At 30.2% G+C, this 15,365-nt stretch overlaps 1 long non-coding RNA gene across 1 annotated transcript in view; it reads right to left on the minus strand.

Annotated features, from left to right (window-relative positions):
• Positions 1-4,254: 4,254 nt before the first annotated feature.
• Positions 4,255-15,365, minus strand: part of LOC143195895 (uncharacterized) — a 57,883-nt gene continuing 46,772 nt past the window's right edge. The window contains exon 2 of the long non-coding RNA XR_013005607.1: positions 4,255-4,353. This is a non-coding gene — a long non-coding RNA (uncharacterized LOC143195895). The remainder of the gene's footprint in view (positions 4,354-15,365) is intronic.

Raw genomic sequence — 15,365 nt, forward strand, 5'->3', positions numbered from 1 at the left:
GCTATTTCTGCTCGTTCTTGTCGCGTATACTTATCCATAATAATATTTGGACGTCTACACAACACAATGCTTAAAACGAAACTGAGCTAAACGTCATATAACTAAGCAAAATGAAATCAAAATCAAAATTATTGCAGGAATTTTACCTTTTATAAGCCCTTACTAGAATGGCATACTTTTAAAACATTAATCTGTAGAATGATTTTGACTTAATTGTCCCTCTCTCTGATGGCAAGCTAAATTAGTAATTAAAATAACACAATATTAACTTAATTATGAAGAATTGTCAAAGGTCAAACATCCTAATTGATAATCAAAAAAAAACATAACTTAAAAAAGCATTTTAAGACTGCATGATTTGTAGATTATAGAAATGGTCAAAAAGCAATATGTACGCATCAACCCAATACATATATTCTGTCCAAATAGAGTGATCAGCTCATAGTTGCAATAAGTCTTAAAATACAAGTTTTAAAAACAGCGGAATATTAAACAAAAACAGAGAAATATATTTACGACGTTAAGCTATTTCATATTTAGTGATTACCACTTGTTTATACCATTTCACTTGTTATAATAAAATTTGTGATATGTTAAATTTTTTAATATATTTCCATTATTTACTTGCCAAAAACATTAATACATTATAAAGACAACAATATCTATATATATATATATATATATATATATATATATATATATATATATATATATATATATATATATATATATATATATATACTACGAGAATAACATATGAATAAGGCTTGAATAAACTGAAATGAGATTTTAATGTAATAAGAAACAAACAAACTTATTGACCAGTAATGTAAACTTAACTTCACCTAAAACATTCTATCTTTACTTATAAAAATCGTCATAAAGTATACCTCTTTCATTGAGAGACAAAGAAGTAAAGCGGCAGTAGTGACACCAGAGGACATATTGTCGAAAAAAAAATATATATATATATATATTTATATATATATATATATATATATATATATATATATATATATATATATATATATATATATATATATATATATAATTACTTTTGAAAAAATATATTGATACTCTTTGTATTAATAGTCTTTTTTTATGTATGAAATAAAAGTATAAATGAGCATATCGTGTAACAATATAGATAATCAAACTTGAGACAAAATCATATTCAACTAAAAAATAATAGAAATTTTATCGCATATTCTGGTAAATAATATCATAGGATGGGAATATATCGAATCTCCCATAAGTTTGTTTATATTTAAGACAAAAAAATCCATATCTGCTTTTTTATCGCTGGCATAAGTGTATAGAAAATATATATATATATATATATATATATATATATATATATATACTACGAGAATAACATATGAATAAGGCTTGAATAAACTGAAATGAGATTTTAATGTAATAAGAAACAAACAAACTTATTGACCAGTAATGTAAACTTAACTTCACCTAAAACATTCTATCTTTACTTATAAAAATCGTCATAAAGTATACCTCTTTCATTGAGAGACAAAGAAGTAAAGCGGCAGTAGTGACACCAGAGGACATATTGTCGAAAAAAAAATATATATATATATATATTTATATATATATATATATATATATATATATATATATATATATATATATATAATTACTTTTGAAAAAATATATTGATACTCTTTGTATTAATAGTCTTTTTTTATGTATGAAATAAAAGTATAAATGAGCATATCGTGTAACAATATAGATAATCAAACTTGAGACAAAATCATATTCAACTAAAAAATAATAGAAATTTTATCGCATATTCTGGTAAATAATATCATAGGATGGGAATATATCGAATCTCCCATAAGTTTGTTTATATTTAAGACAAAAAAATCCATATCTGCTTTTTTATCGCTGGCATAAGTGTATAGAAACGATATATTTTGATGCTTATCTTTGTTCTTTTTTGTCGGCTTTTCCATCAAAGAGACAAGAGGAAACAATTTGATGGTATATTATATTTCTTATATAGTTATATAACCGTATCCTAAAAGAAAAAACAGAACGTTAGCAAAGTGCTATAGATTTCTTCGTTTCTTACAAGGATATTATAGTATTAGAAATGGTGCATTATATCATATAAGGGCGGTTATTACGACAAAATACAGAACAATGGGTTTCCTTTCTCGATATATTTTTTGCATGATTTCAATATTGGCAACCTGTAAGACTTTCGACTTCACCACCAAGTCTTCACAAAATGAAGTAAGAACTATTTCACGAAATGTAATTTTATTAATAATTAAATGAATATAATTAATAAATTACAGTAAGTCACAATTCATCAATAAATATACTGTTCCTACAGCAAAATTTTGATAGAATATAGAGACGTTTAGAAATATACTTCATGAGTCTATAGCGCCAAGTTCTCAGTAGTTTTTCTAATCTTACTTGTTTGAGTTAAGGAGTTCCCTTTTATTAGTGTATTTATCACTTTTTGGTTTAACCCATACAAAAGTATGAATCTTTGTTTTGTATTCCTCTGTTCGGCCACTTTTAAACTTGTTCCATGAGATTAAATTGTTGAACAGTTTTGCGTCGCATTATAGTAGTTTATCAACAAGGCCTTCATACCAAACATTATCGAAGGCCTGTGCTACATCTAAGAATGTAGCTGAGCATACATTTTTACTTTCGTAGGCTTTATCAATAACATCTGTTATTCTGAGGACCTGGTCAATTGTTGAATGCTTGTTAATAAATCCAAACGGATATGTTGATATCAGGATTTTTCTCTCTATGACTAGTGGAATATGAAGTATTAAAATAGCATTGAACTTTCAATTTTGTAAGGTTTAATGTACCAAACCGGATACATGATGGAGGTGTTATACCGATTGCATTTAAACTATTTTATCTCCCCAGCAAAAATTTAGCGCCATCAAAACATAAAACCGTCCACATATTGTCAATACGTTATCAGGATGGTTGTAAAGTTACAAAAGCGATAGTCCTAAAAATACCAATGGCATTTGTTAAAGTGTACTTTCCGACCAATACCATTGTACCCGCGACTATTTCGGTCGGCCGATATGGGCCTTTGTTACGTGTTGATGCTGTGAATTTACATCGCGCTAACCGTTGTTAAATCTCTTTCACGGCCTACAGTTTTGTATCCATTAGCGTGTTTAGAATTCACTTAAATATAATGGCCGGAAAATAATAACGGAAACTCATTATAATATCGGGCTGCGAAATATTATTTGTTATATAATATATAATTCGGCCTTGTTTTGTTCAATATATAATTATAGACGTATACTACAGAAAAATACTGCAAAGCAGGTAGTATTTTATGATGTATTCTTATTCTTTTCAGTTCACAGCAACTCAATTTTATAGTTACGCAACTTCCTTCCAGCCTACATACGAAGACAGACCGAAAAATTTGTGACCATTGAAATGATTTTTTTTTTAATAAAAAGTCGTTTAATTTTTCAAAATAATTTCTTTTTAAGCTACATATACATTTAGTAACAGGGTTTTTCCAATATTAGGTTCCTTTTAAATAGTAGGTTTGTTTCAGGCCTCTTCATTTGACCCACACTAAACTACTCAGCAATTTTTTCAGGTCAGGTAACGGAAAATAATCTCTGTAAATCTTGAGAATATGCATGTAGATTTTCACAACTGAGACTGAAAGCATTTCGGCATATCAAACTATCCTTGTATTAACATTAAAAAGTTTGATGTAACTTTGACAATGTATACAAGGAGTGTAAATAGGCGTAAAGTAAGAAATAGTGTTAATTTCGTGAGTTTAGACACATTATTCAGTATTTCACTAACATATACTAAACTTCGATAAAACAGGAGTAAAATATGAATTATAATACTGCATGTGTGCTTGCATGTATTCGGTTGTAGATTTCCAAGATTATTATTTAGATCTTAGCAACACATTTTTTTTAGGATTTGAAAAGCTTCGAGCTTACAAATATCAGATTTACCTGCTGTATTACTAATCGTTATAATTCACAATCTCCATATATAAATTGAAACGCGAAAAAACTCCAAGTAACGGTTGAAACTAGATCTTATATGATGAAAATCTTGATCTACAATTTGGTACTAGATGTATTTTTATTAGTTTTGTTAAGACACATACATGAAAATATAGATTATTTAATAAGGTATTTAGTTATGAATTCTTATATAAGTCAGAGTTGTGATATCAACGAGAAACAATTTCAATTTATATTTGGTTTCGTTTAAAGTACTTTAAGATCTAATGGATTTGCTTACCTTCTCCGGCTTCTTGTCTTATTGTATTGTTATTTAAAGACAAATTGACGAACTTACCTGAAACAAAATAATGATAAGTGTAACTTTATTACATTTAGTACTTACAGTAATTAATTTCTGTGATAATCTATTGATAATGTTGCATATAATATTTTGATAAAATTAACAAAATGGGAGCTAAGTTGTGGTAATTGATAAGTTATCGTCCTCTTATTTATATTAAAGTGGTACTAATTGTTTCATTGACATGTGCAATGTCAAAGTGCATTTATATATTTAGAGCTGTTCAATGTTTATGACTTGATGACAGTTAACAGTATTTTGTATATATTGGGGAACATAGAATATCGTATTTCAATAAACTGCTTATAATTAGAATCATTCAACAAGAACTCCAAGACAATGTACATGAAGACCACCCAAAAACTGTTTCAACGCACAAAAACATAGAAGAAATATAAACATATAAAACATGTAAGTCTTTAGTTGAGTATATTATGTGTACAAAAACGTTCTGAGAAATATTCGGAGTATTTTACAATGGATAACAAAATATTTTAAACAAAACTGTTTGTTAAAAATATTTTATTATTATCAGTTCTGTTTAGTGTTAGATATTTACTCGATAAATTAATAAGGTATGCAGTTATTTTATTTTATAGCCTAGGTGATTTGGCAAATGTTCTAACTAAACAACAACAAAAAGTTATTGTCCCTATTGGAAATCGAACCCCTGGCTTCTGTTTAGGAGCTAAATGCTTTAACTACTACACTATAGAAGCAGATGTCTACAATAATTCTACGAGGTCTCATATAGCTATTGCTTGTTTGGAAAATATACCTTAATAATTCCAAATCTGTCCATGTTAATTTTGCGTTATTATATTACTTGACGGATGTACGATTCCTCAAGCAAAATCAGCTAAATATCTCTAAATATATCTCGATCGTAGGTCAAGTATGTTAGACAACAAGCAAAGCAGATTAGACTCAAAGTCAAGCAACTGTACTGGTTAGTCGGAAGATTCTCTCAAGTCGGCCTAAAATGAAAGAGATTGGTTTATCAGTCAATTATAAAACCAATTTAGAGCTATGGGGTGCAAATATGGGGTTGCACTAAGACATCAGACCAACTAGTAATCCAACGCACCCTAAACAAAGATCTATGACTATTTACCAATGCTTATCGCCACGTAACCAGTGAAAGGCTGCACGCTGGACTCGAAATCAAATGGATACATGACGTGCGCCGTGGATGCGTCAATACAAACAGCCAAAAACGTTCACTCTTGGTGTGAAGATCATCAAAATATTACCAAACATATTTCCTGACTAACACGATCGCTATACCTCAACTTAATTGAACAGTTATGGAGAGTTTTATATCAGAGAATGCGGTGTAGATTATCATAACTGAAGAAATTTGAACACTTTTTGGTAGAAGAATGGGAGATCATTTCGTGGGAAACTATTTAAACTGTATACTAAGTAGACTATTCCATCCGTCCTTTGTATATAGGAGATAACGAAAAAAAAAAAATACAATATATAACAAAGGATTTTAAAACCCTAAAGCGTCTGTATGAAAACGTCTTCTTCAGGCGTTATTATTTCATACGCATATTCATATTCATATTGCACACATGACGAACAACATATTAAATTATCATCTGCAGGCAAAATCGGAACGAATTATCAAACTGGTATCACTATAGCAAAGCAAACATCCTGAATGAAATATGAATCGAAATAAACCTGCTCCGTGGTATAATCAAGTCGGCAACTGTTTCGAGAGTTGAGGAGCTGGAGAAACGCAGCTACTTATTGAGAGAAACCAGACCATCGTATCGTAAATAATTTATGTCGAGGTGAAGTTCATCGCGCCTTTTATCGGTTCATTAAATCGTTTTATTTTGCTATAAAACCATATTCGACAAAGCTGGCTATTTTGCGACGGTTATTTATTAAGATATTTCGCCGGTGAATGGAGAGCGCCGTTTTTACCGTCATCAGCGAATCGTAGATGTCGCGAAATTTATTATTGTCATAAGGCCATATGTGAAAAATCATATACAGTCTATTCAAAGTTATTTTGTACATTCGTTATTCAAGTATATGACGTTAAAACGTCGCAATATTGACGTATCAACTCTGAGTTTTAGTTCAGTTTGGATTTGACAAATAACAAAGTTTTAATCTAAATAAAATAATTGAACAAAAATGTTTCCGGACATTGCCTCAGGAAAATCAACCATCAAGGATTGATATGTCAAGTTTAGACGTGGTGAAATGAGCACCAAAGACGGTGAAAGCAGTGGACGACCAAAAGAGGTTGTTAACGACGAAAACATTTAAAAAATCCCCATTGATCTTAAGGGGCCGTAAATTGAAATAGAATGAAATAGCAGATACTGTAAAGTTATCAATTGAACGTGTACATCATATCATTCACGAATATTTGGGTATGAGAAAGCTCTGTGCCATGTCGATGCCGCGCGAACTCATTTTTGACTAAAAACAACGACGCGTTGATGATTCGGAGCTGTGTTTGAAGATGATCAAGCGTAATATATCCGAGTTTTTGAGTCAATATGTGACAATGGATGAAACATGGCTCCATAATTTCTCTCCGAAGTCCAAGCGACATCATCTGAGTAGACTGCACACGATAAACTCGCTCCAAAGCGTGGAAAAACTAACAGTCTGCTGGCAAGGCATATGACGTTAAAACGTCGCAATATTGCCTTAAAACTTTGTTGGATTACTTTCAATATTTTATAATATAATCTCCATAGTGATTATTCCGTAAAAATAATTCATTTTTGTTTAGACTTTAGCTAATTAGTGGTTCATTCTTATTATTTAAATTAATAATAGGGCTTTCAATTTAATTGCAAAATTAACACATGCAATATATCCAGCACTTTCCTAAATCCACTGAGAATACTCACAGAACAATAGCTAATCTTCCTGGTATCATAAAACTATTTTAAATTAAAAATATATATTTTAGAGCCTTCTTTTTACCAACTAGGGTTTATCTGGACTGAAGCTAGTCTTTTACGTAGTTTTCGAACCACGGCCCTCGTCATTAAGCGTATCGACTGGCGAATGACCTATTTGGAGACCCCAGAAGACATCCGGCCTTACCCAGTCTGGTTACTGGCGTGACTCGGATCATTTACCTTGACTGATTTTGCACTCTTCGCTATCACAAACATAAATTTACGACCATGTCCCAGCCGGATTCGAACCTGCGACAATCGCAATAGGAGGATAACCATCGTGTTGCATTGCACCAACCAAGCCAGCAAAAAAAAACGGAACAAAAAAACAATTATATTTTGATTGAATCTGATAACAGCAGATATATTTGCTAATAATGCAATAATTATTCAACGCAACAATTAAAAACTAACATTAATATTTGATTTTGTTAACTAAAAACTATTATTTAGTAATATTTGATAATTTTAAACAAATTTTTGTTTTAATTCAATTATATATAACTGATATTTACTAAAGCAATTCATCATTTATACAAATTATCTTAATTAGTATTGCTATTCGACGTGTAATATACAATGCCGATTTCTAAACAGCATTTCACTAAAATATTTAATATAGAACTGAAACAATGCAAATAATTCTATGTTTACAGTTATTTACAATTCCAGTTCAACAGTTTTTCAATTAACGAGCAAAATTGTAAATGGGTATAGCATTAACATATTATAATGACGACATTCTGTTTTATAGATCAGTATTACCGTGAATTACCATTACCAATTTGAAGTTAATAATTTTGAATTTACTGTTCAATATATCTATTAATTATATTATAATATATTTGATATTTCATTTCGTCTGTATACGAAATAATAATTATCAGTCAATATAAAATTTTTAAAATAATGGAGGCAAGTTCGTATTATATAAAAATATGTCTTAATATGCAGCAAATACCCATCTCAATAACAATTAAATTGTTGTGTTATTCTTGGTGGTTTAAAATACGTCGGTTTCAAAATAGGGAGAACAAGTGCAGAATGTAAGGTTAAATTTTTAAAAGGTATAAAATGCAAACAGCATGCTTACAGCAATAGCAATTTTATGTATAGTAGGAATGTTAGTTGCTAAATTTATAACATATCGTTTTCAAGGATATCGAATAGTTATCAACATATGCCAAAATTTAATGATAACAAGAACAGAGATGAAAATTATTCCTGTTGTTTTGGAAGTAGTCAAGTCATTCATGAGGTTTGTCCATCAAGAATAGTAGCAAAAATTGTAGTAACTGATAATAATTGGACATTTATTATTAATTAATTTTATTAATATATTTAAATTAGAAGAAATTAAACAGAATTTTGTTAAGACGTAAGAACAGTGTGTAGTGATACTATCAAATAATAAAATTTCCTAACAAAAGTAGACATGGATCAAATAAACAAAATACAAAATTGTCAGTACCATCCTAATTATCTAATTACAAGGAAAATACAATACATTAATACAAATACAAATAATGATGTATTGACTGAGATTTCTTTCATCTAAAACTACGATAATCCTTTCATTTTAGGCTGCTAAATGTACAATATAGTCAACTCATTAATGGGGTTTGGAGATCAAGAATAATAGCGATCAAAGTTGATGATATTTGGAGATTTTTAGAAGAATATCACTGCTTTCATATATAGTGGTGGTTTGTCCGTTTACTATATTGGCTGGATTTAGTCTAAACGATTTTGGTCTTTTTTTTGTGGTAATGTTTATTTATATGATTCTAATATATCTTCTGATATATCTTCTGGTATGGCGCTTTTATAAAAATATAAAGACATATAGAAATTATTTTTAATATTTCATTTTATGCAATAATATTTTTATTATATCGTTTTATTCAGTACTTTCTTGAACTCTCGAACCTATTTACTTGCTTATATATATTTTCGACATTAAATCTAATAATCACGATAAAAAATTTAACTAAATAAAGCTATATGACTGCAAGACTGCAGGTTCATAACTTATTTTATTAATACATTGATGTACTAATTCCATATCATGTTTTCATTAAAAATTCAAATCACATCATTCCCTAACCGCCCAATTCATCTGATATAGCTCCGTTGGGCCCACTATATCCTAAATTCAAAAAACCGTTTCAAGATTATAACGTTGAATCGAATTAAAATTTAATAACTGTCCTTCGTAAGGTACTACTGGATGTTAATACATGTTCAAAAATTATTTTAAACCACCCAATTCTCGTAATTACCAAAATAGGCCTATACAATAGAACGAAACAATAATTTGTATGTATTTATTGTGAACTAACTAATGAATTCTATCTAACTACTCTATTGTGATTGTTTCTTTGTAAATTATTGTTTCCAAAATTTTTACTAAAAGAGAAGAAATTTCAGGCTAATAGTTGATAACCATGGCGGTAGCCAATCTTCTCGAATTTTGCATACCCAGTTCTGTAAGACATAGCCAGGACGGGACACATATTTAGATTACACATAGATTTCCATTGTTAGAAGAGCTCCATATATATTTTCGTCAACTACTTTTCAAACAGAGGAGATCTAGTACACACAAAATATATATATCAGTGGCAAACCGGACAGTATTACCAATATACAAACGCCAGGCACTTGAAAATTACATAACTGGATCGACTACATTGTAGCAAAATTACTCCTAAAGTTTTTCACCTACGGTCATATAAAATAGAATCTACTTCCTTCTAACTAACATGATCTAACCGTTAAGTAGTTAAAATTCGCTGTCCGAATTTTAGTTATGTGTGGGGTAGTAAAGTGAAGAAAGTCTTTTAAAAATGAGATACATCACCTTTGAGATAATCCTTAATTATTGATAAAGCCTATATAAATAATGAGGAATTGTTGAAGAAACTGGCCAAGGAGAAGTTATAAAATGGAATTGTTGGTCCCTATCAAATACCGACATGCATGAGATATATAAACTTTGCAAAAATTTTGATGGTTATATGAAGTATTCTGAAGGTGATGCTAAAGCAAGGTCCTAGATAACTACTTAATACCAAATTATAAATAAATTATGCAAAATATATGAAAACTTTAGATGCAAATATGAGCATAAAGTTACACTATCTACACACTAGACAGATTTCCTATACAGGAATTTACCAAATAATAGTGAGGAACCAGGAAAGCGTCTCCTCCTGGATTTAAAAGTGAAGAAAAAAAGGTAACGTGGTAGATTGGAACGTTATATGATCGCAGGTTACCGCTGGTCTTTAAAAATATACTGCTCTGAAAAAATATGTAAAAGACCAGCTTACAAGATTTGTTTCTTTAAAGTTATAACATAAGTTTTACAAATTTGTCTCTTTTTCAATTTCTAGGTACATTATTTAGTCAAAACTATGTTCTGCTCCAGAAGTCAACGTATAACAAGCACCAGCTAACATTCATGACGTTAACGATGAATGAATCCTGAACCTGTCGATAACTGATTACACTTCAAATGCGTCTCCCTACAGGCGCAACAGTAAAAACTAATTTATTAGGAAGATTACCGAGTTTTACTGTCATTTCCATTCGCATTCCTTACGCGACGCAACATCTGGCTCGGAAATCAGATCATCCGCGCGAAAAATGCAGCTGAGAAATTGGTTTCAACCCCTAAAAAGCGAGACATTAAAATTAAATCTGCAGAAAGATATCGCCCGGAGCTAGTGCCGCCGTTAAATTTAATTTGGGCCCTAATAAAACGCTAAGACTTTTGCTACTTCTGCATTTTAGACGTCTCAATAAATTCCAGGTGGAAGATGGAAATCGTTATTCGCGGAAATAATCTACCGAAAAGTCGGAACACAATTGCGGTAGATTTTTACATTCGGATTTTTCCACCTATCTGAACTTTATTCTTCGCCTTTTATATGTATAATTATACGAGGTAAAGTTACAAAATAATTCAGACTGATGTTACCATTCATTCCTTATTTTTTGTTTAAATATGTATTTTGATGAAAATTAAAAGATTGTTAAGTGTATTAGTGCAGTACCAGAAGCCTAGAAAATGACGAGAAACAACACCTTTCACTGATAATTAGTTAAAGTATATACAGCAAGAAGACTGTTCTTGTTTGATGTTGATTAAAAACCTATCAATTGATGTTTCTGTCAATATTAGGTGAAAGTATTGAATATTTTATACTTGTAAATGTGTAAATAATGTAATTGTTGGAAACGCTAAGGATTGGTATCACGTGGTTCCGGATATAAGAGACCAGCACGACGACGTCTCTTTCTCTTTCCTTTGCTATTTCATATCCCTAACACTTCCGTATAAGCTTGATGTAATTTGTCTCCTAGTATTCCCGTCGACAATATGACTGAAAAATAGTAATGAATTGTTGGAACAACCTACCAAAATCAATATAAAGGCAAGAAACGTGATTCCTACAAAGACGCTGGGTACGCCAGAACATCCCACTCGAACTGAAAAATGAATCAACACTTCTCTTGCAACGTGTGGCCAAGCGTTGTCATACAAGAGAATGACATTACGTATGTTATTTGTCATTTCTGATCTTTTTGCAACTATACATCATTCAATTGATTTAATTATCGAGATTACCCTACACATTACTGGTTCCACCATGTGCATAGTAAGACTTGATATGACCCTGAATATCCCACTTGGGCGTCAATATGGAGAGCTCTCCTGGAGTAACCTATGACTATTTGCAGTCAATATTGTTGTAGCTGACCCATTCTTCATCCCCAATTATAATGCGACATAGAAAACTCTTCTTTTTCATTATCATTGAATGAAAAATGGCGATGTTTGAAACAGTATTTTCAGTTAATTCGTATGGTAATCATTTTTTCTCTCATTAGGTCTTTCTTGTCACATGTAAACGTCTGGAAACAATTGAATCATCCAATGTTTAGCTGTATGAAAGGCCTTTGGGAGTTTGAGCTAGAAATTGGTCTATATGTCTTGAAATTAAATGAATCTTGTTGACCCACGATTGAAATATGCATCTTAATTAAGAGTTTCTAAAAGTATTCGATGGGCTTGACAGTAGATTTCTTTAAATCAAACAGTTACATTAAGTTGTATTAACAATTAGTTTGTTTAAGTATTTTTTATATCGATACATGGCCACCGCAGTTCTAAATCTAAATACAAATGAGAAAATGGAACTAACAAGTTTACGTTAATTTATTTCATTTACACAAATGTTTAAATGCCATTATTTGAGTTGGAAAATCATATTCTTAAACAACGAAAAAAATTGTATAACGGTTTAATATCCTTCACTATTTAAATCAATCGAAATCGTGCTTTTTTATAGACTTCCTTATTAGAAAAAATATAGTATTTTTCTTTGTATAACAATAAACCGGAAGTATTACATAGTTCTTTTCTATTTACCAAACAAGGATGTTGTTTTTTTTTCTTTATTTTGACAACAAATCGTTTTGCGTCGAAAAAATAAATAGATACTTTTTTCAGTTTCCTCAATTATTAAATAATGTGGTTACATTAGCATATAAAAAACATACAAAACGTTCCAACTGCTAAAGTGTATTGACTTAAGAACTTATACTCATATACGGACCTTGAATTACTTTTCTCATTTTGTTATGAAAATTAATATTTTATGAATATGTTGACTGGAATATTTCATTATTACCTCACAAGCTTAGATTGGGGAAAAAAATTATTTATATTTATTTTATTTTTTTCGTGATATTTGAATTCAAACATTTTATCTCTATTAATACCTAATCAGCAAAGCCACACTATAACGAGGTTGAAAAGTAACAAGTTTATAAATCAAAAGTTATCGTGCTTTAAAAATGAACATTCCAGAAGATTATTTTCGTTATATATTTGGTTCCACATGAACTTACAGTTAGAAGAATATAATGAACCAAGTTTCTCAAACAGCTCACCCAGTAATACGATTGAGAAAGGCGATCTAAAAACTGTGTACGAAGCGTGCTGACTACCATTAGATGATGGGATTAATTCGTAGCGTTTTAAAAAGATTTTGTTCCTAATGTAGCACTCCATTTTTCCATTTAACAATTTATTCCTCTTAAAACATATGTCATTATGTATCCAATTCAGATTATTTCGTTTGGTTAAAGAGACAATACAGGAAAACTGAGAATGTTCGTTAATACCAATCATTACCTTAAAAGCATTAGTTCGCGTAGCAGATCAATTGAAGACGTTATAAAACAACGAATTTTAAAGACAATTGAATACAGACATAAAGAAAAGCAATCAGGAAATATTGATGCGGAAGGATCAGGTTTACGAACGTTTTTCCTTTTCAAGGACAATAAGACGAAAACAAGTTGAGAGAAAATTGAAAAGTAAATCTAATATTATAATTCAAAACAAAAACATCATTACTATTCCAGGAAACCCTCCATGAACAGCACATATAAAATGAAATATTAATAATAATAAGAAATTCGTGATAAACACGAGATGTGACACCAAATTACATCGCCATTATTGAACACTAATATTGAAAGGCTACTTGAAAAAGCTATAAAAGGCCTTTTTTGGAAATATGTAACGATGGCGAATAAAATACGTAAAATAATCTTTTTACAACCAACAGTTTCCTTAATTTTTGTTAATTATTAGTCTTAATATTCTTGGGTTTTACATCCAGCTTATCCCCATTCTTTGTAACAAATTTTTTTTGTAAAAATTCTTTTTAGTGCTATTATTTACTAAAATTAACTAAGTTATCACCATAGAGTGGTCGAAAATTAATCGAACTAAACATATATAGTAACAATACTTTCTTTCTTTGCGTATGTATAACTTGTAATATAACTATCGCTTCAGTAAATGATCTGCTGTACAACGCGTAATCTAAATCTTAGTCTAGATACTGTTTTAACTTATTTTAAAGTCTATCCTAACTTATTCTAAGGACTATTCTAACTTATTCTAGAGATTATTAAATCTCACTCTATGTGTAACAGCAACAAACAGTTCGAATGGTAGTTTGCGTTTAAGCCTACGCACTACATCGTTATCGCGCACATTTACTGTTTGGCGAGTGCATTGGGATGCACTAATAGTCTTTCAGAGTACTTCGAACTAACACTTCGAATTACACTCGTTATATGTTCTAAGGGGATATCGCGCTTAATCAGTTTGTTGGAGACGTAATATGACGTTCAATACGATAGGCTGAAATAGTCCTAAATATGGACTTATAAAGCAAGACCTTGTTACCTTATTTAACGGAAATCATATAATAACACTTATTGCCCACAGATAGATTGTTAAAGCTCTAAGAGATTAAAAAAACACACACACATATGTATATATATATATATATATATATATATATATATATATAAGTAATATACATGGTGTACCCTAATTATTACATGAAGGCAATGAAACTTGGACGTTTCTATGATTCTATATTCAGCCGTCTGTTCAACGCTTCTGATACAACAGTTTTAGTAATAGCTAACATAAGGGATATTGTGATCTATAAATTTGAAAAGAAAAGATTCGTTCTAACAATTTCAAAGCTTAATCCTTTAAAAATATGCCCTTAAAAGAGCTTTTACATTTTTTAAATCATTTTCGGCGATATAGTTGTTTTAACGAAAGGTGCTTTAGTGTTTTGGAATCTTTAAGCGCATTATTCTCGTAACTACATTTTTCTTTAGATTAAGAATTTTCTTTTTTTTGGATTCATATTTCTGGGAGGGTTGCAATCGTACCAAAGAGTGAGCGACATTTTTAAAAAACTCTTCACTTGATCAGCTTGCAACTTTTGGGATTTTTAATTTCTTGATATGTTTCTTATAGGATTTCTCTAAATTTTAATGAACATTCAGTTAGAAATAAACAGAATGCCTCTAATCTGGGAAACAATTTTTTTAATTTAATTAATATATCGTTACTAGTCGTTTCCGTCTAACCAACAATTTGTCTTGATATATGATAACTTAAATCTAGGTATATAACTAGGAGGACCCATCGGCCCTATCTCAGTCTCTGGTGAA

This window comes from Rhynchophorus ferrugineus, unplaced genomic scaffold (genome assembly GCF_030347505.1).
Source record: "Rhynchophorus ferrugineus isolate W39M unplaced genomic scaffold, kcgeb_rfMv2 rfM4, whole genome shotgun sequence".
NCBI lineage: Eukaryota > Metazoa > Arthropoda > Insecta > Coleoptera > Curculionidae > Rhynchophorus > Rhynchophorus ferrugineus.